This window comes from Lycorma delicatula, chromosome 11 (assembly GCF_047948215.1).
Source record: "Lycorma delicatula isolate Av1 chromosome 11, ASM4794821v1, whole genome shotgun sequence".
In the NCBI taxonomy this organism is placed as follows: Eukaryota; Metazoa; Arthropoda; class Insecta; order Hemiptera; family Fulgoridae; genus Lycorma; species Lycorma delicatula.
In genome coordinates this window covers 4,615,461-4,640,872 of record NC_134465.1, presented here as the reverse complement: position 1 = coordinate 4,640,872, position 25,412 = coordinate 4,615,461, and the positions used below count along the sequence as shown (strand labels likewise).

At 30.4% G+C, this 25,412-nt stretch overlaps 1 long non-coding RNA gene across 2 annotated transcripts in view; it reads left to right on the top strand.

Moving 5' to 3' along the window:
• LOC142332185 (uncharacterized) overlaps positions 1–24,848 on the top strand; it is a 30,783-nt gene extending 5,935 nt beyond the window's left edge. Inside the window, exons 1-3 of one of the 2 annotated variants that reach the window (XR_012758208.1) lie at positions 10,859–10,938; positions 21,054–21,265; positions 24,368–24,848. This is a non-coding gene — a long non-coding RNA (uncharacterized LOC142332185). Of the gene's footprint in view, positions 1–10,858; positions 10,939–21,053; positions 21,266–24,367 lie in introns of those variants that run through there. The other variant, XR_012758207.1, reaches the window with a different exon arrangement.
• The last annotated feature ends 564 nt before the right edge of the window (positions 24,849–25,412 follow it).

Here is a 25,412-nt window from a genome sequence, read left to right as displayed (position 1 = left end):
TTAAGTGTACTATGCGGTTGGACAGTAACCGCAAATTCACCGATCTTCTTCAACGCCTGGACTTTCTGGCTTTGCATGTCGTTTATAGTTTCGACATGTAATCCGTTAAACGTCTTACGGATTTCCTTGACAGGACCACCAGCACAATTTGTAATCTCTAGCAATTAAGAATGGACTTACCTTTTGGAAGTTACCATTCTCTTTTGTAATGACCAAAAATCTTGGTTTGGGAACATTATTTCCAAACAAAGCTTTTTTTCTTACTTTTTTCCTCTTCGCTTGTGGCGAATCGGTGGTTTCTAAACGAGGGTGTTTACGTGCACCCTCTGCCACGTTAGTTGGTTCAGGAAAATTCATGAACATTGATCCCTTCTGTAGCAAGGCTAGCCGCCAGGGTACACCCCCACTCCAGGGCTACTAACCTTGGAGGTCCGATCCGGTACTCCAGTGGAACCGGCATATGTCCTGGCAGAGAGTGGATGCGCAGTCTCTGCACTGACTCCAGGCTCCTACTCACCGAAGCTTTCAGAGCTCCCATGCACCGACATACATGGGCACCATTGCTACATGCTTGCCATCGCAGGGGGCATGTGGACAACGGAAGGGTCTCTGTTACACCTGCAATAACATTGACCCTGGCCGCCACATCGCCAGCTCTAAGAGTGATATAAATCCATTTCCAAAATCGTTTGTTATTCCATTTCCTGCAGGTAGCCAAAAATCCAGTCCGTTTAGTGACCTGAAGTTGGAACCAGGTCAAACTTAACAAAGCATAACCGAGGAATTTACTCGGAACCCCGTTAGCCAGCTATATGTGATGTACAAAGGTACAGCTGTTGCCGCCCTGGACGTGGAACATAGATGTTGTGTTCCGGACGTTTGGATTATCTACCTCAGGGCCATTTACTTCTTTTTTTGCATATAATACACAAACCATTTCAAAGCTAGACTTCTAATTTCAGTACTGTACATTTTAAATAAAGGCGAATTTGATGACTTTCAAATGTTATAAATAACAAAAAATAATACAGAAACAAGCATTGCAAATTCATTACTAACCCTCCTGAGTCCCAAATTACACGAGTAAATTTTTGGATAAAACCTAACCAACTTTTTTTAATTACTTTCTCTAGAAATTAAAAAAAAAAAACAAAGTAAAGTTGGCCGATAGTTGCCAACCACATCTAAAGAGCCTGATTTATCAACTGGAACAATTTCTGCAGATTTCAGGGTGTAAGTAAAGTTACGCATTACAAGACTACTATTGTTTATAGATAAGATAGGAATACTTGAACAGAGATTTCCTTAACACAAGCAGAACAGATCTTACGGTACCTGGTTTTTAGAGACTATATATATATATATATATGTAAAGCTCATAATAACTAATAGCATTTAAAGAATGGGAGAATTAGTGATCATGATAATTCTGCATCATTCTATCATTCACAGTACCAGTGCTGCTGATAACTTTATTAGATACTACAACAAAGTATTCATTAAAAAAATATTACCATTTATACATATTTTTGATAGTTTATTTGTAATAGATATACCAATATACTGGTTTATAATTCTCCACTATCTTTTGGTAGGTAATTCCCTCATTTTTATAATATTGTTTTTTAGCTGCCATAATCCACACATCTATTTTTTTCTAATGTTGATCCCTGGCAATGCAATCTATAATTGAATTTCAAATTAACTAGAACAAAGTAGATTTGGTAAAGAACATCTAGTGGGAAAAACTTTCCTTATATGAAACTATATGCAAATCCCATGAATTTAAAAAACCATCAACCCATGAAGTTAAGTTAAGTTGCAATATTTTTTTCAATATGAGATTAACTTGATTGGAATCAGGAAGAAGATCTTTCAAAATCAGACATTTTGCTTATTCCAGCTACAGACATCGAGAATGTAGAATGCTGTTTTAACCAAATCTTCTCCTTTCAGAATATGTTCCAGCCAGTTAGTTAGCTCTCTTATTTTGAATATTTTTCTGATTAAGCTTCTATTCTTGTAAGCAACTGGCTTGTTAAATCTTCATTTTCCAGTCCATCTGTTCATTTCCTCCATTCTCATCCATCTCCATTCTCCTTCTTACAGATACTCTAGCCCCTTTTTTCCCATTCCTGTAGTGTCCACGTTTCATATGCTTATGGTAGCACATACAAACATACCTAATTAAGCATCAATATTTTTTTACTTGTTCACCTGTGTTTTTGTAGATACTCATGGCTTATTTTTTCCTAAATTCATTAGTTTTGTTTTTTTAACACTGTCACTATTCTGCAATAACGTATTCTAATTTTGCATATCATATGCTTCATATCAAAAAAAAATTGTACAATCACTGTAAACATTTTACAGTTTTCCTTTCTCCTAGATTTATTCTTTCATCTTATATAGCATTTTTGGTCATATCTTCCAACTACATAAAAAAAGGAAACGTCCTTGCTTATTTCTCTTACTAGGTTAAACTTAATTTGAGCATCCTTGATTTTAATAACCAACTCCCGATTCAGCTGCAATTCTCTAATGTTATTTATACTAGTTTTTCTATTTAACACAGTATGCTTAGTCCTTTACCTCTTACTATATACCTATTACTAATAGTTTTGATTATCCTAATCACATCTGCAGTATCTCTATTCCTTGTAAATCTATTTTGTTTTTTATAGTCATGTGCTTCATTTTTTTTTACTCTGTGTTTCTGTTCAAGAGAAGATTAAAACTTAATCTTCTTTTACGCTTCTTGGAAATTGAATCGTGATTGTTTTAAGAAAATCTGATTACATCCCACAGTTATAAATTTCATTATGTAATTTTTTTATCTCCTGAAATCCTTTAAAACTTATTTATTTAACTTTACTTCAGCATCACTTATTTTGATGCTGATAAAACTTCCAATTTTGGTTTTGCCGCTTCTATAGAAGACCATTTGGCTTCATTTTGAGCAGTGTCGTACTTATTCCACCTTTCAAATACCTTTTCCTATTCCTATAACACTATTATCTTTACTGGCAATTTCTTTAGTGCCTGTACCTCTACTTATTTCATGTTGCTGCTTTTACTTTTTTGCACATAAGTTTATACCATCCTGTTTTTTCTGAATTTCCTACATATGAGCGGTCTCACAAAGCCATTTCTTCTTTACTTTTTGTGTTGCTCTTCTTAATTTCTTATTCAGTTTTCTACATGACCTCTTGTCATATTTCTTGTAAGAAGAAGAATACCCCATGGCCACAGAGATCATTTCACTTGCCATTTGCAATTTGCCAAGGGGACTGGCACCTTGCATACCCACAGAGCTTGCTTTGGTCGCCATTCCCATTTAACCAGAGGGCTCAACCCCCTCGATCAACTCTCTGTACATTATCCTCATGGTTGTGAAAATAATACTGAAAAATAATATTTTTAGTATTCAAACTTTATAGAAACCCGAAAAAGAAATTAAAGATAGAATAATAGTAACTGTGGTAACTAAAGTACACACAACTTTAATAATGAAAAATTCATAACTTATTTCTGTTGCCATGGTAACAGAAATATGAAAGAAAATGATTAATCTACATTTTCTTCACATGGGAAGCATTATTATTCCTGTTAAAAAGAAATTTATTTCAAGTAAATTTAATTCTATTATTTTTATATTATTCATTCGAATGATTCAGTTCATTAAATGCCTTCTAAAAGTAATCTGTATTACCATTGGAAGGCAGAAATCTGTTAATCATTTATTTTTGTAGCTTACAATTAACTCTGAAGTATTGTAAGTTCTATGTTTATTTATAGTTTCTTTAATTATTGTTTGAGCAACTTATTATATTGGTTATACAGTAATTATCCTGTTTAGTTGGTACCATTGTATCCCATAGAACTAGTAAATTATAATAGAGTAGTGTATGATAATGTAATCAATTTTTGTTTTATGTACTGGATACGTTTTATATGCAAATTTAACTACAGTTCACATAAAAAATATTAAAAAGAAAAATAAAGCCGACCTGAGTGGTAGCGTCTCGGTCTTTATCCGGAGGTCGTCCCGAGTTCGAATCCTCGTCAGGCATGGCATTTTCACACGCTACAAAAATTGTCATTCACCTCATCCTCTGAAACAATACCTAATGGTGGTCTCGGAGATTAAAAAAAAAGTTGAAAAGTAAATGGTAGAAAAAAGTGAATCCACATCGGGTTGGTCTAGTGGTGAACTCGTGATCTCAAATCAACTGATTTCGAAGTCGAGAGTTCTAGGTTCAAATCCTAGTAAATGCAGTTAATTTTTTTTCGGACACTGCCCACCGGATTGGTCTAGTGATGAACGCGTCTTTCCAAATCTACTTATTTGGAAGTCGAGAGTTCAAGTTCTAGTAAAGTAGTTATTTTTATACGGATTTGATTACTAGATCGTGGATACCGGTGTTCTTTGGTGGTTTGACTTCAATTAATCACACATCTCAGAGATGATCGACCTGCGACCGCACAAGGCTACAACTTCATTTACGTTCATACATATCCTCATTCAACCACCTAGCCATTGGGCATCACCTTCAGGTGATATCCACGGGCATTCGTAGTTCATACATATAGCATTCGTTGTTATGCTTCATCAGTTCATTCTTTAATTTATTTTGAATGATTCGTTTGTTTTATTCTGCAATCTGCTGGATATTTTTGAAAATATTGAGTATAAACTATAGGTGTTTCGTGCTTGAGATGCTGTTTGTGCCGTATTGAATTTTTTGTAAACAAAGTATTTATGTTTTATTTGCGTAAAAGTTTATTTTTATTCGTAGGTAAAAATAATAATTATTTGCGTATATTTTAGTGCCAAGTTATATCGTTTTCTGTCCAAATATGGATATTCACAAACGTAAAACATTGTCTAATTCGTGAAATGTTATCTGGATCCCATTCTTATGAATATTTGGAATATGAACCAAGTAATTATCTCTGAATTAAGGTCTCTTTTGAACCATTTGATCAAAGAGTATCCGGCATGCTTTTCTCTCAAACGGAAGATTTGACAGTTGATGAAGGGGTATATGGATTTAGAGGCAGGGTACTATTTCGTGTTTACGGCATAAAACTGTATATTGTTGGTGATTCGTCAACCGCATTATGTACACTTCAATATGAAATTTACACGTAAAAATAACAAAAATTCCATAATTTTTTTTCCAAAGACTTCTTTCTGATTATCTTGACGCTCCTTTTTTGGGGTTTTGTTACAGAAAAACACTGGCGTTATTGCCCGGGATTATCTTGACAAGGGACATACAATATTCATGGACCAGTTTTACAGCTCTACAGCTGTTTTGATTTGTTATGGCAGCGACAGAGTAAAGCTGGATGTCCTATTGGAAAGAGCTGCAAAAAATAAATTTAGTAAAAAGAAACTAGTCTGTTTACACGATAAAAAAATCATCTCCTGTGTGTCAAATGGAAAAACACTAGAAATATATTAGCCTTATTTTCAGTTAACAAAGTGAAGTACATGTGCATTCTAAGGGGACACATTTTAGTTTTTGATTTCAAAAACAAAAAAACTGGATTTTTCCATTATTTATGTCAATTGCCAATGCCTTTATTTTATACTGGATGACAATCACCCTTGAGGCATAAATGTCACTTTAGAAAAAAGAACTATTTTAACTGAAATATATGTTTTTGCAACTTTATATAATGTTACTTTCAGTACATCTTCCCGTTATTACATACTTTATCTCCTGTAGTTGTTAACTAAATACATACTTTCTGATCTTATTTTACATTGTTGTAAATCATTTGCAGTAACTACTTAGGGCATTGTCATTTCTATAAGTATGTGTCCATGAGTCTTTTATATTCATATTACATTTATTATCACAAAATAATTTTGAAAAGTATGAATGAAATAATTTTGTAATAAATAAGTATCAGTCGTTCAACAGAGTTAATTTCAGACCCAATTTGTCATTGGAATGCCAAATATTTAGTAAATTCTCTGTCCGGAGTAAAATGTTATGATACAGAATAATTTTTTATATCACTACCAAACAGTTTTTTTTTTTATAACACAAATGTTTGGTGATCAATCCAAAAATGAGTGGCTTAAAATTAATGTAAAAATTTTTGTATTGTAAAAATATATTGAAAAACCTATGCAGTACAAAAATTATACATTAATTTTAAGCCACTCATTTTTGGATTGATCACCAAACACTTGTGTTATAAACAAAAAAAACTGTTTGGTAGTGATATAAAAAATTATTCTGTATCATAACATTTTACTCCGGACAGAGAATTTACTAAATATTTGACATTGCAATGACAAATTGAGTCTGAAATTAACTCTGTTGAATGACTGATATTTATTACAAAATTATTTCATTCATACTTTTAAATAAAATGAATTTAAAAAAAATTGTTTTTAAATGAATTACAAAATGATTAAAGTTGTTCAAATGTTCCCGAATTGTGTAGATGTTCATACTTAAACTAGTATATGGTATTACAGGTAATAATGTAGTTGATGTAAATTATTAAATTTTGTTAGGCCAATATCTGAAACCTAAAAATTTTCTTTTTTGCAAAATTGTTTTTATTTTCTGTTTAAGATTCCCTTCAACTCTTATTTTTATTTGGTACTTAAATTATACAAAATATTTCATTTCTGACTTGGGTGGTAATTTTTAGTTGTCTTTTGTGGAGTCCCTCTTATAATATTATGAACCGTGAAAACTTTTGTTTGCAAAACATATTTAAAATAAGTTTAAGCTGCTTAATGCAGGCTTTCGGATGGGGGAGTCAACTGAGAAAAAAAACGAGTATCTGTTAAATATTATCAAAAATATATTAAGTCGCTATAAAAAGATTGTTATATCAATATCATTTTTTCTTTCAGAAAGCCTGTAGTTTTATTATTATTGACTTTGCAGATAATTATTTTTCAGGATATTGTAACTATAAAAATGAGTTGTATTAGTTTCCCATTATCATCGTTGAACCACGAAGATCCGGTTGATGCGGAAGTAGTATTTTGAGTCAAAAATACTGTTAAGAGAAATTAGAATGAATGAATCAATACATATGAAGTAATTCAACCAAAATATTTTTGTGGCTTCATTATTTATTTTTTATTTTATTTATTTTATAAGTTATTCCCTAACATATTGCAGTCCAAAACATGTATTTTTCTATTCTTATCCCAGCCTGCTTGTGACTGGTGGCCATGCTTGTTTAGCAGCACGTACTCATTTTTGGCTGTGCAGACATTAGCATAATTTAATGTTTTTGGACTGGATTATGCCTAAACATTTCTTTTTCATTAAATTTTTCTCTTTAATTTTTGGGGTCCTTTATATTAAAACCCTTTAATTAAATCTAATAAGTAAAAATGACCAAAATTTGATATCAAATAATAATAAATTCCTTTTTTACAGTTTAAATTTGCAATGAAGGTTGTGACATATCGAATTGATTTTTTTTATTATTACATAAGCCACCATACTCATCATAGCTAGAGTAAGAACATTGATAAGTGTTCTATTTTTATTATTTTTTTAAATTCAAACTTTTAAATCTATTGAAAGTTTGAGGCTTTTTTTCTCTGGTGGGAGGCTTGGGACAAAAATCTAATTCTACCACAATAGCAAACTACAGTAAAAATTTCAATATTTGATTCTGAACAAAGTTAATGAATTTTCAAAATATGCACAAATCACATGTGCATCTATGCTATTATTAACCACTCTGAAGTTTAAATAATATTTATTTTACAAACTTAAATCGTAGAACACTTTGTAAATGTGATATTTTGTTTTTAGTACTGAGTAAGCTTTGGAATTAGTCCACAACATATCTAACTTAACTAATAAAAATGAAAAGTTAATTAATCAAATAAAAAGTACAGTTTGAAAAAATTAAACTATTTTTTAAAATTTTGAAAGGAATTAAGAATAAGTATAGCAGCTAAAGACAATGAACACTCAGCGTAGCGAACTACCAGTAAAATACTGGCAAATGTGTACAAGATTTTGGAACTCATCTGTGAATTATCTATTAATTTTGTAATTTGGTTTGGAGTTTATCAAGAAAAAATCTTAACCAAAAACTTGCATGCATCATTCACATCACTGTGAAGTTAGTCCTCAGATACTGCTACCCAAAAGCAGCAATGTGTTTATTTAAAATAAAATAATGTAATTAAAAAGTAGCGGTTTTGTTGTTTTTAGTTACTTCACCTTTGTGTTACTGGTTGTTTGGAGTTACAAGTTACCAGTTAATTTAAGTGTTTGTGACTACAAAATACCCGGTTTATGGACCGGGCTTATTCCTTTTAGTCAAGTTTTAAACAACATGTAAAGCATTATTTGATTCTAAAACATTTCCAAGCTATTCTACAGTTAGTGTTATATAATTTCAGTCGCTGTAAATTTAGATGAAATTAGGTCAAATGACCTAATTTCATCTAAACCCACCGGGTTGGTCTAGTGGTTAACGCGTCTTCCCAAATCAGCTGATTTGGAAGTCGAGAGTTACAGCGTTCAAGTCCTAGTAAAGCCAGTTATTTTTACATGGATTTGAATACTAGATCGTGGATACCGGTGTTCTTTGGTGGTCGGGTTTCAATTAACCACACATCTCAGGAACGGTCGAACTGAGAATGTACAAGACTACACTTCATTTACACTCATACATATCATCCTCATTCATCCTCTGAAGAATTATCTAAACGGTAGTTACCGGAGGCTAAACAGGAAAAAGAAAGAAAGGTCAAATGACTATTACATATCTCTTTATATGATTTTGAGAGCCTTGCAAGAAATTTTAGCTTGATGTCTAGTAAGAGTAAAGAATTTTTAAATTGTTACAAACAAATTATTAGCACATCAGATTGAGAATTTTTTGTTCTTTGAAGTCTTTAGCACTTGTAATTCATAGGCTATATGATTTTGGGGTGATGAAAACTTTCATTGCCAATAGTGAGAATTGATTCTGATAGTTTGTGATGAAGTTCTGATAAGTGAACACATTCTTAATAATAATGTAATTAAATGGATAAATCTCAGAGAGCTGCCAGCTTTTGTAAATTGCAGTCGGGCCCATATCCTTACATTCCCTTATTTGCCAATTTTGTCCGTTCTTTTGATATTGACCTCAATACCTGTCGCATTCTTCAACATATTTCCTCTTCTTACCTTGTGATTGTTTGTCGCTCTCTCATCTTGTCCAAAATACTTCCAATATTCTTTTCAGGTTAGTTCAATAAAACATACAGTAATACCCCCAAAGACCACATTAACATTACATGTAAATCTCCATTACATATGCCATCCTTTCCTCACACTTTCCCTCTGGTGCACACAATTTATATTCTGCTTTTGAATTCTTTACAACTTTTGTCCTTCAAAGAAACTGTTATGATTTACTAGTCATCTGGTGTTTATTCAACATCCTGGTGTTTATTCGATATCCTCTGCAAATTTCTTGTCAATAAGAAAGCAGTGTTGTTTACACAAAGTAAAAATCCTAGTTTTGGACACCATTCTTATTGTTTAACAATCCTGTTTAATTTGTCTGTATTCTATCTTCTGTATTTTTCAAGCTCTAAAATTATGCCAAATGAAGCGATAAGATCCTTGTGGTTTTCCTTCAATGATCTCATCATAAACATCATTTTTTTTTGCTTTTCATGAACAGTTAAGCATTAAGACATTATCAAGACAGATAAGCATTTTGTATGTTATATATCAGTTTTATATATTATATGTTAGCTATTGTGGTAGAGATAATAATTTTAGTAGCTTACGTTCTTTTTTTTATAAAATTAATATAATTACTACTGTGTATCGGTTGCTATTTTAGACACTTATTGATGGGCTGAAAAATTTAAAAAGGATAAAAAGCTTTTCTTGAGATTATTTCTTTGTTATATATTACTAGTGTTGGTGTAAAAATATGCAAGTTTATTGAAGATGGCAAGAAATGTGCTTCGCTTTTATTCACTTGTGTAGTAAGTACTTGAGGGTACATTTCAGAGCTTTATAAACTTTACATATTATGTTTATAAAATATTAATTTCAAGTTGTTCCTTTGGCCTTATAAAAACATAAAGTAATAGCTGTGTATTTATTGTGTCAAAACTTTTCTCTTACTTTTTGGAATTTTACTTCTCTTATTAGTATGTGCAATTTCTGAGCTGTATAACTTCCGTTAAAGTATTCTACAAAATCATTAGTTAATTTACATTAAAATCTGGAATTCTATTTGTTTATATCCTAACAATTATTTGTTTGAGGAAACTGGTGTTTTGTCATTGAATTAATTATATTTTATAACTCATCTGTTTACAGCAAATTAAGCAGTTATCATTTAGTAGCATTAACAAAAATTAAATTTTCTAATGACAGTTTAGTTTCTTACATGGCTATTTTCTTTTAAGCGCAACAATAAATGTATTTGTATATAATTAAATTTCCTTCTCAATATTAATTTTCCATAATGAAGGTAATATTGCAATTAATAATATTGTTGAACGATGCATTTGGAGAAAATAATTACCTTGAATTACTAGTAAGGCCTCATTCATTTTGAGAAAATCATTGGAAAATTGTAAACTATCATTGTACTACCAACTGTGAGATATGTGATGCGATTACTTTTGCAAGTAGGACACAGAAATCCATCGATGATTATGTTGTTTTTAGGGTAATTATGTTATGAATAACATCACTGAAAGATCAGTGTCAAAAATTCCAAGAGGGTGGATATGTAAATTATTACAGGGAAACAAAACATAGAGATTGATAAATTCTTTCAAAATGTTGAACATGATGCAAAATGAACTATTTATACAAATTTTGAAAATGATTGTATTTTTTTAGGAAACGAGTGAATGTTGAAGAGTTCAAGCATCATCTTGAAAGTTGTGCACATTCATTGCAAGACCAGGTAAATGCAGTGATGGCATAAAAAAAAAAATGTATAGTTACAGTGATTTGGGGTACCTAGGGAATTTACAGACAGAATTTGTAGAACTTAGAACCATAATAGTATCAGAAGTTTGTTTTATAATGCTGAAGAAGATATGGAGTAATATTTAAAATAAAAAATGCAGGAGTCTCATTAAGGGTGTTCTTATCTATGCAAAAGCATGGATGCAAGTCATTCTAAAAATTGAACAGTTCAAATGAGATTATTTTCACCTGTTCCCTGCAGCTCAGATGTGATGTCACGGGGGACTATCATCTCTTTAGATGTGGTTGGCTAAGTATGTATGGGTAAAATTGTTTGATATATTAAATATTTCTATGTAATACAAAAAAATATTATCTGAAAAAACAACTTAAAATATCTGAAGAAAAATTTGTAAATTAAAATAAAGGATTTTTAAACTTACCTTATTTTAGATTCAGTGTCTGTAATTTAAAATGTTGGAAAATATAATCTAATTATATGCTTCTATCAAGAATTTATTTTCCATATTAGAATTATATTAGATATTACAATTTATCTTCCATATTTCTTCATATTATGTACTCATGATTTCTATTTTCAAAATTTTTAAACGTTTTTAAAACTTTTGAATGGTTGCTATTAATATTATTTTTATTATTACTTACAGTGTACAGTTTTTACTTATATTCACATAAGATACTTGAATAAAAAGTGGCTGAAGTACCTGAGTCTCCTAATCAGCAGCTCTTTGATGCATTACTTGGGGTTAGGAGGTTAGAGTATAGTATTTTCCATATGTAAACATTATTACAGGTGTGAATTCCTCGGAATTCATACAGATATTATGTTGAAGACTTTGTTTTTTATGTAATTTTTCTTTAGTCTTGCACTCACTTCATCAGAATGAACATGTGACAAAGTTTCGTTCTCAAACTCACACTGTTAATATGTACCCATAACAATGTTTATAAATCTTGTATTTGGAAGATATATTCAATATAGAACGACTTTCTATATGTATAAATTTTGTTTTTTAAAAAAAATGTTACTCGTTAAATGAAATAACTTACATAAATAAACTTTTTAAATCTTCCTATGTAATAATACAAAAAAATATTAACTTGAAATATCCGAAGAAAAATTTGTAAATCAAAATAAAGTATTATTTTAGATTCAGTGTCCAAAATGTAAAATGTTACAGAATATAATGTAATTATACACTGCTACCATCAACTGTCAGTTGCTGTGTCTTTGAATTTATTTTCTATATTTCTCCGATTGCGTACTCATGTCTTCTATTTTCAAAACTTTTGAATGGTTGTTATCAAACAAATTTTATAATGATTTTATTGTTACTTTAATTTTGAATACTTTGAATTATTATTATTATTACAGTATACAGTTTCTAATTGTATTTAAAATAAAGCATTTAAATACTTGCCCTTGATAATTTCAGCTTTGGTGTTTGATCTAGTCCAGATACTGAAAACTTTCTACTAGATCATTAAGCAAAAAATATTTTAATAACCATTTTAAATTGGTTATTTTTAATATAAAAAATGTTGACTCTGTTACATTATTGTGGATGTAGATGTAAACAATTAATCCCAAATTAACAAATTTAATTATTAAAGCTTAAAACAGAATTATTGATTTTAACTAAAAGTGTGAAATTTAGCCGATTCCAAACATATTCTTAAAAATTACCAAAATTTCAGAGAACACTGCATCAGTGACCATTGACTATCAGACATGTTCATTATACATTTTTGTTGGAAATTTAATTCTGTATTTTACAAATGAACATATTGACTCTAGATTCAATTAAATTTCTCTTGCAAGTTAACAGAAAACTTCCTTTTTCATAAACTTCATTATATATTTCTGTTTTCTTATTTATTAGCTGCTAATGATACTTTTCAAGCATAATTCCTAATATTTTTCATTTGCAAATATCCTACTACTCAATTTTTTTTTGTAACCATGCATGTTGGTCATTCTGACATCTGTCTCATGAAGGTAAGAAATTATTTTTTTTGTTTGGTCCAATAGAGATCTTGTAGAATTTATACCACCTCTGCATGTGATCATAATATTGGAATTACACTAAAGTAAACAATTTGCTCTACAGCTGAAGGAATGTAAAAGATAAGGATAACAACCCAATCATTATTTTTGTCTTGTTTCTAACATTAGAACATATCTGAATATAAAGTTAAATACCTCAATCCTTACATCACATTAAACATAGCGTATTGAAATAGAACTCATTACAAGGGACTTGCAATGTAATGAAGTCATTCCGAATAAAATATTTGATCAGTTACTGGGTACGTTCCCAGGACTTGTTTTTCAAAACACACACACATTCTTGTATAGGATGTCATTCATTACATTCATTGTTTCTTCTAAATCATTTTTACACTTGGCAAGAATTACTAAATCATCGGCAAATTGGAACATCTTTATCTTTCCACCTTGCACTGTTACTCCGGATCTAAATTGTTTCTTATGTTCTTCGATTTGTACTGTTGTAGTTTTGTTCCTGTAAATGTAGCAATTGATCTTCTATCTCTGTACTTGAACTATAAATTTTTTTAAATGTTGAACATTTTATTCCAGTCGATGTTATCAAATGCCTTTTCCAAGTCTATATGTATGTTGTTTTTTTTTTTTAATCTTCCTTCTACTATTAATCTGAGTAGTAAAATTGCTTCCCTTGTCCCTATACTGTAAATGAAACCAAATCAGTCTTCTCCTAAGACCATTTTCCTCTCAGTTTTTCTGTACAGAATTCTAGTTAAAATTTTTGATGCACGAGTAGTTAAGCTAATGGTTCTGTATTCTTCACATTTATCTGTTTCTGCTTTCTTTGATATGATGACACTAACACTCCTTTTGAAGCCTGAAACACACTTAAAATTGAAATAAAAAGACTTGTACAAAAAAGCAACATCAAGCCTAATAATGCCTACCATAACCTCAAACCTGGCATGGACTTTAATTTTCCATTATGATGTAATTAACTGATTGAACATCGATTTTTTTGCTTGTAAATTGTGAGATAGATTGATACTTCCCAGAATGCATAATATTCAGACCTGAATATCATGGACATGCACTGTTTTTTTCCCCCAAAATTACTAATTTAACTTGTAAAACCATTAAAATTTAATAGATGACAGCACTAATCCAATTTTTAAAAAATGTACTTAATTGCTCTTTGTCATTTGTCTTCTTATTTTTACTTAGAACAAATGTGAATATCTTTTTTTTTCAGGTGATAAAGGTTTTGTAAGGAAATTTTACGATTATAAGTTAGAATTTTTTTTAAACCAGTCTAAATTGCCCATACTACCATGTGCTGAGAAGCCTACGTTTCAAAGTGTTAAGAAAGTTGTTGCACTTAATTTACAAAATTACGGGACTTTATTGTTTTTAATAATTCTTGAAAAGCGTGGCATAGAGAAAAAACTTTCAGTATGATTTTAAGAAAAGAATTTCTTTCATTTCTTAGAAAATATTTATAATGTGTTAATAATAAAAAGATTCAGTTTCTGATTTTTGCAGTATCATTGATGGGTTCTAACTCTTTGTACTCAACTTTGTAAGGCACGATCCACCATGCCCCGTGTTTCTGGTACTTTTTATTGATGCAGGTTCTTTCGATTTTCTGGATTCTGTCTATCTTTGATTGTTCATTCAAGTGAAAGAGTGTTTCTGCCGCATAAGTGGCATCAGGTTTTACAACTATGTTGTAGTGTCATATTTTTGAGCTTTAGCTAGTGTGTTTCTTCTTACTTGGGTAGAGTATTCTTCATTTAGGTTGTTTGTTGTTATTTCCCCAAGGTTATTTAATTTGGGTTATTATTTTGATTTTGTTACCATTTATTTTTACATCCTTTAATCGTGTTGGTTTATGGGGCATAATTTCTGTCTTTTCGAATGATATTTTGAGGCCAGTTTTGTTTTGTTTTTTGGCCTAGTTTTACTTCTTTGTACGAAGTAAAGGAAGTATTATGATCGTGAAAAATTTTGATTTTCAGATTTCAATGGAAATATCCATTTTGATCATCTATGAATCCATTTTTACTAATTTCAACTTGACGTCTGTATGTACATATCTTGCATATCTCAAGAACGATTAGCCATAGGATGATGAAATTTTGGACTATTGTAACATGTAGTTGTGCATCTCTCCTTTTGATTGTAATAGACTGGTTCAAAAGTGTCCGATCCAAAAAAAATATGGATTTTGGATTTTTTCTTAACCGCAGCAGTAAACCCTCATTGAGAGCTTTTCAATGATATATCATAAATGGTATTATCTTCATTGGATCCAGAGTTGTAGCCAAATAAAATTTTAATTAATGAAATTTTTGGATCTTACAAGGGGAAGGCACATGGTTCGAAACTGATTTCATCTCCTTTTTTTAAATTTAAATATATTGATTTATTAATTAACCGTGATTGTAAAAAAAATAAATAAAATAAATAATTAATCAGTAATAATAAAAAAAATATGAAGAAAATCAGAAGTTATTAGTAAAATAAGAGTTTATATACTTTTAAAAATGTGTAATAGTAATTTAATAGCCATTATTACATATATGTATACATAATAGATTTGGTGTAACATCTAATTATTAATATTAATTGAAAATTATAATTTAGATTCGTATTATTTTTGGATTTTCTATTTAATTATTCTGGGATTTCTGTTTAATTTTATCTACATTAAAGTTGACTGAAAAACAGACCCTGTCAAGAAAAACATATACGCTGAGCCATACATGCCTGATCTTTAATAAATTGCAAAAAATTCGTATCTTTTAGTTCATTACTCCTCTGATATTGTCGGACAATATTCTGCCTGTCGGAGTTGATCATCATTTCATTTATTTGTTTTTTTTTTCAATCATTTAATTGCTTTTTGGTTTGATATAATGCTTATGATCTTAGTTTGTGTACATGTTCTCTAGTTTTCAAATTTTCTCTCTGTTTATATTCATCATCTTCTCTTAATGTTTTAATTCTTTCTTTGTTTGCAATATTTTCTTCTGTTTATTTTTTGGTTTTAACATTTTCTTCCTTTTTATTCTTTCTTTGGTTTTTAAATTTTCTTCCTTTTTATTTTCTTTGGTTTTTAAATTTTCTTCCTCTATATTTATCATCTCTTAATTTTTTTATTCTTCCTTTGATCTTAACATTTTCTTTCTCTTCATATTCATCTTCTTGTCATTTTTCTGAGATATATTTCTTCATGTTATCTTTTTTGTTCCTGTACGATTGTTACTTTTTCATTTTTGATTATTCACAGACTAATCCAATAATAAAAACTGAATATTTTACACTGTAAGGTCTAAATTAACATTTATAACCAGTATACAGGAGTTCACTAAACGGAATACTTTAATTATTATTAATTTTTATTTATACGACATACCAGAAATCTGAAACTTCATGAAGATGCGAATAGTACTGATCTAGTAATACAAGTAATAAAGGGACTTTAACTCTGCCCTAATATTTTACAAATTTTGTATAAATATTTGACGTTAACTAATGTTTTAGCAACTGTGTAACTGTCCACTTTTATTAAGGAATAGGAGGATCGTATATCACTTTCAAATGAAATAAGTTTAAATGAAGTGCAGTAAAAATGTGTATATGTAATTAGGTATACAAGGAAGTCGTGTGGTGACCGCATCAGATTTTTACTTTTGGGGGCATTTTTTGAGCCATTCCCTCATTACTTCTTCTAGAGCACAGTTGAATTATAGTAATGAGAACTCATTGCCTTGGTGCAGTCCTGAATGTTTTGATCTGAAATGGTTCCGAGAGCTCAGCTCTGCATTTTACTTTCAACTTAGTATTTGTGATGATCAATTTTATCATGTTTATTAATTTGGTATGTAGTCCAAGGTGTCTTAGAATTTTTAGTAGGAATTCTCTGCGGACAGACATAAGCTTTCTTGAAATCTACAAACATTATCACATGTCTGTTTCTTTTCTTGTAATCCATTATTAGCTTGAGATTCATGATCTGATCTGGAAAGCTCCTCCAGGGTCTGAAATCTCCCTGGTATTCACTTAGTTCATTTTCAAGTTGAGGACCGACTGTTTCCTGCTGAGTATGATTTTTGAAACAATTTTGTATGTTGTTTCGAGGAATGAGATTCCCCTGTAATTTTTGGTGGTCGTTTTTCCCCCTTTTTTGTGTAGTGGATGGATTAGGGCTGTTGTCCAGTGTTGTGGTAGTTCTTTGATCCAAATGTTGACAAGCTGTTGATGAAGGGCAAATTTTGCTGATCTTCCTGCATGTTTCCAGATATCTACAAAAGTCTGATCTTCTCCCGCTGCTTTCTAATTCTTCATCTTACCCAATGCTTGGTAAACTTCTTTTATTGTGGTAGGGTTGATGTTTTCTGTTCACTGTTATTGTTTTCATAGATGATATTTGTATCTATATCTGAAAATAATCATATAGACTTGAAAATTCTACATTAGCCTATTAAATATTGCTACTTATAAATAAATATATTATGAATTGTGTAGAATTATATTATTTGCAATTAAGAGTGTTCCCATTGTTAATTATGAGATCTGTAAATAAAGTAATGAGACTGGTTCAGAAAAACTTTATTCACAATCCAATTATACGTTCATGGACTCTTTCACTTTCAAAATCGTTTCCGTAATAAACCATGCAACACATCAAACAGTTTTCCCACTCTTCATAGCAGTGTTGGAACTCAGAACTGGAATATCCTTCAGATATATATTTTTTAAAAATATTTTCTACCGTTCCATAATGGTGTCCTTTGAGGTGTTTTTTAAAGTCGGGAACAGGAAAAAGTCGCAGGGATTCAAGTCAGGTGAATAAGGTGATTGAGGAACTACAGGAATGTTTTTCTTTACCAAAAACTCATTAATTGAGAGTGCATTGTCATGATGCAGCATCCACTTGTCTTCAATGGCTGGTCTGACACCAGCAACTGTTTTACGGAGTCTTTCAGAATTTTCTAGGTAAACATATTGATTTACAGTCTATCCTGTAGGCAACAATCTTTATGGAAAATTTCATTACTATCGAAGAAACAAATTTGCATTGTTTTAATTTGCTCATAATTGCTTTTTTGGGACGCAGTGAATTTGAAGTATGTTACTCCTTCGTCGGTGTTTTGTTTCTAGGTCGTACTCAAATATCCAAGATACATTACCAGTAATAATATTTTTTAGAAAATCAGAATTAGTTTCAATTAGCCTTAGAAAATTGCTGTTATTTTTCTGTTCAACAGTGACGTTTTTTGGGACCAATTTTGCACAAACATTTTTCATATCCGATTCGTTTGTCAAAATTTGATAAATTGTGGTACGGTTCAAATTCAATTGTTCTGCAATCATTCTGACAGTTAATCGCCGGTCGTACCGTATCAAGTCTCTGATTCGCTTAACATTGTCGTCACTTTTTGACGTTAACGGTCTTCCAGAGCGTGGATCGACCGCAGCTGATTCCTGGCCATCTGAAAATGCTTTAAACCACCTAAAAACTGGAGCTTGTGACAAGAGCGCCATCTCCATATGCCTTTTTCAATTTTGAAAAAGTTTCAATAGCATTCTAACCGAGTTTAACACAAAACGTTGCTCATAATAAGTATCACTCATTTTTGTAACGGACAATAAAAAGTCGTTTCACGAAAAGTTTGTTTACGTCTCACGTGGCATCAATATTCTAAAAATATTAATACCTAATATAAATCAGCTGGTCATGTAATAACCATATGTTTACTAGTAACTTTAAAGTGGTTGTCAAAAAAAATTGTCTCGTTATTTTAGATCTCTTATATCTATTACATAAAGATGAAAAGGGGTTTTGTTTGTTCAGGATAGACAAAAAGCCACTTGATCAAACGCAACCAGATTTTTACCCATGTTTCTTGGCATAACTGAGAAGGTTTTTTGATGTATTTCATTTAAAAAATCTCAGAAAAACCAACTGATTGATTGCTTTCAAATTTTCAGGATACATTCGTATTACACCAGGGAAGGTTTTAAGCCACAGACCGAGGCTCTTGCTCCCTTGAACATTAATATATGTATTATTTCTTCACCCCCAAGGAGCGTGAAGTTGTAAAGTAAAGATATTCATTACGGAAAAAAAAAGATAAATTCTTTTACTTCATTATTATGGCAAAGAAATAAGTTATGAATTTTTCGTCGTCAAAAGTGTGTGTACTTTAGTTACCTTAGCTATTGTTATTCTAACCACCGGGTCGGTCTAGTGGTTAACTCTTCATCGCAAATCAGCTGATTTGGAAGTCGACCGTTCTAACGTTCAAATTCTAGTAAAGGCAGTTACTGTTATACGGATTTGAATACTAGACCGTGGATACCGGTGTTCTTGTGTTTCAATTAACCACAATTCTCAGGAATGGTCGACCTTAGACTGTACAAGACTACACTTCAAACCCATCATCCTGTGAAGTCTTACGGTGATTCCGAAGGCTAAACAGAAAAAGAAAGGTTAAAAGCTACTGTTATTCTGTCTTTCTAGTTTCTTTTTCAGGTTTCTATATTTTTTTGTTATTTATCAGTATATAGGTCTGAATATTTGTTATTTATCAGTATTATTCTCGGATAATGAACAGTGTGCAGGTCCAGGGGAGCTTAGCCTTCTAGGTAGACGGGATTGGCGACTGAAGTTAACTCTTTGGGTGAATGGCGAGCGCTGCGGCCTTGGGAGGCCCTGACTTGAGTCGAAGTTTTGCCTTGGGGGTCCAGGTTCCGACTAGTCTTTAATAAATTACTGAATTATTTGAAAGATCTTCTCATAAATTTGTATGAATTAAATTAACCGTTTTTTATCCACAAATATTGCTGTTGTACAAACAGCAATTGTTAAAATCTAATTGAAGTATAATCAACAAAAAAAATAAAGAACCTTAATTTTCTTCATCTTAAAATAAAATAACTTTACATTAAATGCAATAATAGTTTTTCTTGAATTATTTTTATCAATATATCATAAATTGCAATATTTTATATTTATATATATTTTCATTCTTCAATTATTTTTTTAACTGTTTGCCAGTGGATTAAAGATATAACAATTTTTCCATATAAAAAGCTTAATTTGTGACTGTAGGCTTATCCTCAAAGATTCAAATATTGTATCATTTTTATTTTTGCAAGTCGCTTAATAAAATATTAATGAACAAGTTTGTTGTTAAATAAAGAATTTTTGCTCAGGAAATAGAAACTGAGAGTTTTGTACTTCAGGATTCATAATGGCATGACAAAGAAATACACCAACAATCTATAAAGAACCTCAAATGCCTTTATCAGGCATGATGGGTAAAATTGCATTTACTTGTGTAATATAAATGTTGTTATAATGATACTGCAAATTAATAATCACGGTCTGCAATTCAATGGATATAACAGAGGTAGCCAAACGTCTGAATTTATGTAGTTGTAAATTCCATTAAATTAAATAAATTATTACATGAATTTTATGCAAATCTATCATTTATTCCATTGAATGAATTATTCAATTTTTATTATTATTATTTACTGTGAAGTAAATTCATTTGATAAATTTAACTTACTTTTGCCTTGTCAATAAAGCACTTTTTTTTTTTCAATAGTAGTGGTCTATATAAGTTATTTGTAAATCTATGCCTATTGTGTATCACCTTACACTAAAAATAGTTAAATGAAAGAAAAAATTTATCGGCTGAGTTATCTGAAAAATCCAAACTGATCAAATTACTGTATTACAAAAATAAAAATCTCTTAATACAACTTTAGATAATGAAGTAAATTTCATATTGTGTGTATTTAAAATAAAATAAACATGCTAAATGGGTGACGATTGAATGGAGGAGAGTTTTAAACAATAGTGAAACTCCATACGCAACAGACTCAGAATTTAAGAACACACAGGAGGCTTCGTAAATCCTACAGAGTTGGCAGCCAATATGTAAAGTGATTAAGCTGTTTACTGTTGCAGTAAACATCAAAAAGAACTACAGATTTTTACAAGATGCAGTTTTTTTAAGGTATAAATAACTATTACTAATTATATTTATTTTTTTCATTTGTAGATGGCTTGGTTAAAAGAAGAAGGATTTTGGAGGTATCATGGTTTGGTCTGTAGTTATGGAAGACTTCAGAGGGTCTTGTGGAACAGGAAAATTCCCATTAATGAATGCAATGGGACAAGAATTAGATGGTAACACAGTAAAATTGGAATATGATGGTCCTTAGGAAACTTCTAATCCTGTTAGTGGTGGTGGTGGTTATACAACTAAAGATCGTAAGTTCTTTACCAAAAATAAAATAATAAATTATACTGTATACATTCTGTATAACGATAACCAATTTTTAATTTGCTAGTTTAATTTACTTACTTAATGTAAGAATTATCTTATTGTTCCAAGCTGTATGAAATTAGTTTAACTGTGGAGTAGAATATAAATTGTTTTTGTGAATTTTGAGTATCCAAATAACCTTTACTTTTTGCAACACGGTTAAATAATTATTAAAGAAACCATATCCTCCTCATTCTGTATGTTTAGAATTGACACATTTTTAATAACAATCTCATTATCTAATATATAAAAATAATATAATCTCTATAATCATTATGTAGAGTTATTAATGTCAGTTTATAAATATCAACTGAATTTTTTTCCACTAAATTTCTGCTCGCACATCTGTAGTTAAATAAATGATTCTTTACTGAGGATGTCCATTAGCTGCCATAACTTAATATCTGTTAGTTTGCCAGAGTGGCTGTCACAAAATTTAAATTTGAATAAGGCTTGGCATTTTTTATTCACTATAAAATTCAGATATCACTAAGAGACTGTAAGTGAGTATAAAACTGCTGTTGCTTAGAAGATGAATAAATAATCTCATCGGTTGTAAGCGAACTTACATTAAATCCAAATCGTTCATGAAAATTAGTAACGTACAAACATCTCCAAGAATGAGCATCCAACACCAGGCAGGCATACTAGGAAAAGAAAGAAATGTTTTTCCATTGTATTTTTCACTTTATCAAAAATATTGTTATAAATCAAAATGGGATTTTGATATGTAACAGACTTCAGCTGTTGAGGAATATAAAAAAATATAAGTGATGTCTTTCATTGTCCATTAATTACAATAAATTTCCCTCATATTTTATTATTTATATGTGAAAACTTATTCACAGTAATTTTATTTATGTAGTTCAATCTCACAATAACTTTAAATTTATGTAATTATAAAGCTCCATTTGTTTTATTTCTTATAGACTTTTTTATTCCTAATCTTTTATTACTTTTCCTTCATCTTCTGGAATACAATAAATCTTCTTCATTCCCTTAACATCTCCACTTTTACAAATTATTTGAAATTGGGTGTTATTTTAAATACTGTTACTCTGTTAAAAGAAATCAACATTATTAACAGTTTCAGTTTTCCTAGTACTTGTTTCTCAATGCATTCTTTTTCCCTTGTTTGTATTTTTGAGAATATACCACTTACATTTATCTAAAGTGTCCATATCCACAGCACAGACCCAGTTAGAAATCAGATAAAGATAAAACCCATTAGACACCCCAAGGGAAGAATGGATCCAGGATCGATGAAGAGACTGAATAATTAAAAATACAGTCCATCTATCTGTAGTGGACCACATAATAAGAAAAACACCCCCATCAGTAGGAGTAAGCTTCTCTGTGGACACTGAGTTTCCACTTTCATTTCCTGAGAAATTATGGTACCTAGGATGGGTTCTGCGTATTAGTGATCAGCAACCTCAGCTCAAATGTGTATGCCTCAACTAATCTCTATTCTTTACGTATTAAACAGCTACCTGAAAACAAATTTAACCTTTCTTTATTAAGCAAACCAGTCTTCCATTCCTAAAATTGTACGCCCTGTGGAATTATCTGACTGCATTATAAACCATTCACCCAGACCCCCCACTGGAGGGTTAAGTGGTGGTAATCCTTTACTTGAGTGAGTAGATAATATTCCTGATATTGATTTGCGATGCTACTACCTCAGGTTCAAGTAGCTAGCTAAAAGTAGAACTCTTAATCGATTTGAACCCCTTACATGTTACTGTTTTTTTACTTTTTGAACTGATGTAAGTGCCTAATTTTAATTGTGCCTGTATCCCTAACGTAATGTAATTTTTAAGTAAATTGTATTTGTAATCAGTATTTATTTAAAACAAATGAAAGTGAATTTTCTATTATTTGTGATAAAAAGGTACAATAAATTTGAAATTTAAGATAATTACTTTCTATATTAGCTTTTTATATTCTTTACTGGCAGTAATGAATTACAGTTCTTTGAGCCATACTCAAACACTAATTGTATTTAAGTGTGATTATTTACTTGTTTCTTTTAATTATAATTGTAGATATTATCTTAAAAGCAACTGGATGCAACACAATCTTCTCTATGAATCTTCTAAATGTAGACATACCAAAATAACACGACAGACATTCTGCTCATGACGGCATTCTACATACCTATATAAAACACAAAAATATTCATCCTTCCAAACCGATTATTGAGATTTTCAAGACCTGTCAACACCTTCATCAACAAATACTACAAGGCCACACAGGGGGCCACATACCTTTTAGATAATTGCTGAGAGATGGATGGAGCAATGCAGTTCACAAACCTATCAGAGTATATCAATTTCCTTCAACGTTTCTATTCCCTGTTCTATAGTTGTTTAGCAACTATTATATTGTGTACCGGCCTGCTTCTTTCTCTTCATATACTTACAGAGAAAGCAAATTTCAGATCAGTTGAGTTGGACTCAACCGATCTGAACAAGAGTTGGACTGTAGTTTAAATTTTAAAAAACGTTTAGATAAAATAATTATATTTCTGCTAAATCCAAAAGCATTTTATGATCTAGGAGTAACTATTTAATTTATGTGTGAGTATTGTTATTGTAATAGGCAACTTAATGTGTGTCACAAGTCACTCACAAAATGACATATACCCGTACTCAAAAATACACCTAGTATTTCACGATGGGCTTATTAGGGATTTTCCTGTGCCTTCTTTACTTAAATGAATATACTTTTGCATTTGTCTAAAAAAAAATACCGGTGATGTTCAGTACTACACATTACATTTTCACTCTGTTTACTGTGGGGACTGGCCATTGTGTATAGTGAACATCATTATTATCAGAGAAAGTTAGTCTGACAGTGTCTTCTTTATCTCAGTTGTTGCTGTATGTGTATCATAATCATAAAAAAGAATGGAAAAGCTAGTATACATCAGGAAAAATATGATATAATTTCCTTTTTTAAGTTGTGAAACCAGCAAAATCTCTAAAAATTTTAATATTTTTCTTCAGAGAACTAAGATTATAATGAATATATTTTTTCCACAGGAAATGCAGTGTCATGTGAAGTGGAAGACGATTATCATACCACCCAGATAAAGCAGATTGCAGTTTGTACTATATGTGTGAAGGTGAAAGAAAACATCATATGCTATTCCCATAAAATCTTTTGTTCACCCTGAAAATGTCTGTGATTGGGCAGAAAATGTAGAAGGCTGCATGCATCATACTCAAGCAACACTACCTGCTAAGAGGAGATAAAATAATTATTATAATAACATTAAGTTTTCCTATTTTTTTTACAATGAGCTCATTTTCTATTTACTTTACACTGGTACAATTGTTCGTTCGGTCTACCTTTTTTGAATTTTATTTATGATTGGCCATTATTTTATACTGTACCTAATAATTATTATCTTTAATTTATAAATACTATTAATACTTCTGTTTTAATTATGCAATTTTTTTTTAATGTTTTGTATTTTATGTCAAGTAATGTTATTTGGTTTAAAAAGTTATTATGATTACTTTACTGCTTTTTTTACTGTAATTACTGTAATTACTTTACTTATTTCTTTTTATAATAACAAATAATTGTTTCTTTATTTTTTGTTTATAAAATAATTTGTTGATTTAAAAGTGTTGATTCCTTTATTGTAATTCTTTCCCGTGTTTGTTTTTATTTGCTTAATAATTTAAAAATTATTCTTAAATGTTTTTCCTTTTTTTTTCTAGATATTTGGTTCTGGTTTAATAATGACAATCTGTTGCTGATTACTTTACTTGTATTCCCTATTTATATAAAAATGTTTATTTTAATTACAAAGTTTTTCTGTAAATTGACAATTGATATTTTTAGTAGATCATCTGCAAAGATTCATTGCCAACATACTTAATATTCTTGTATCGCTTTGGTATATTTAATAAATCTTTTAAATAAATTGATGGTAAATTTACTGGTCATTTTTTGTTAATTTCTTTTACATATAACATTTTTATGATCATAAACTTTAAATGTGATTTATATCTTCACAATTTATTCTGATATATTTGTATATTATTTTGTATGTTATTACTAATTTTAATAATTATG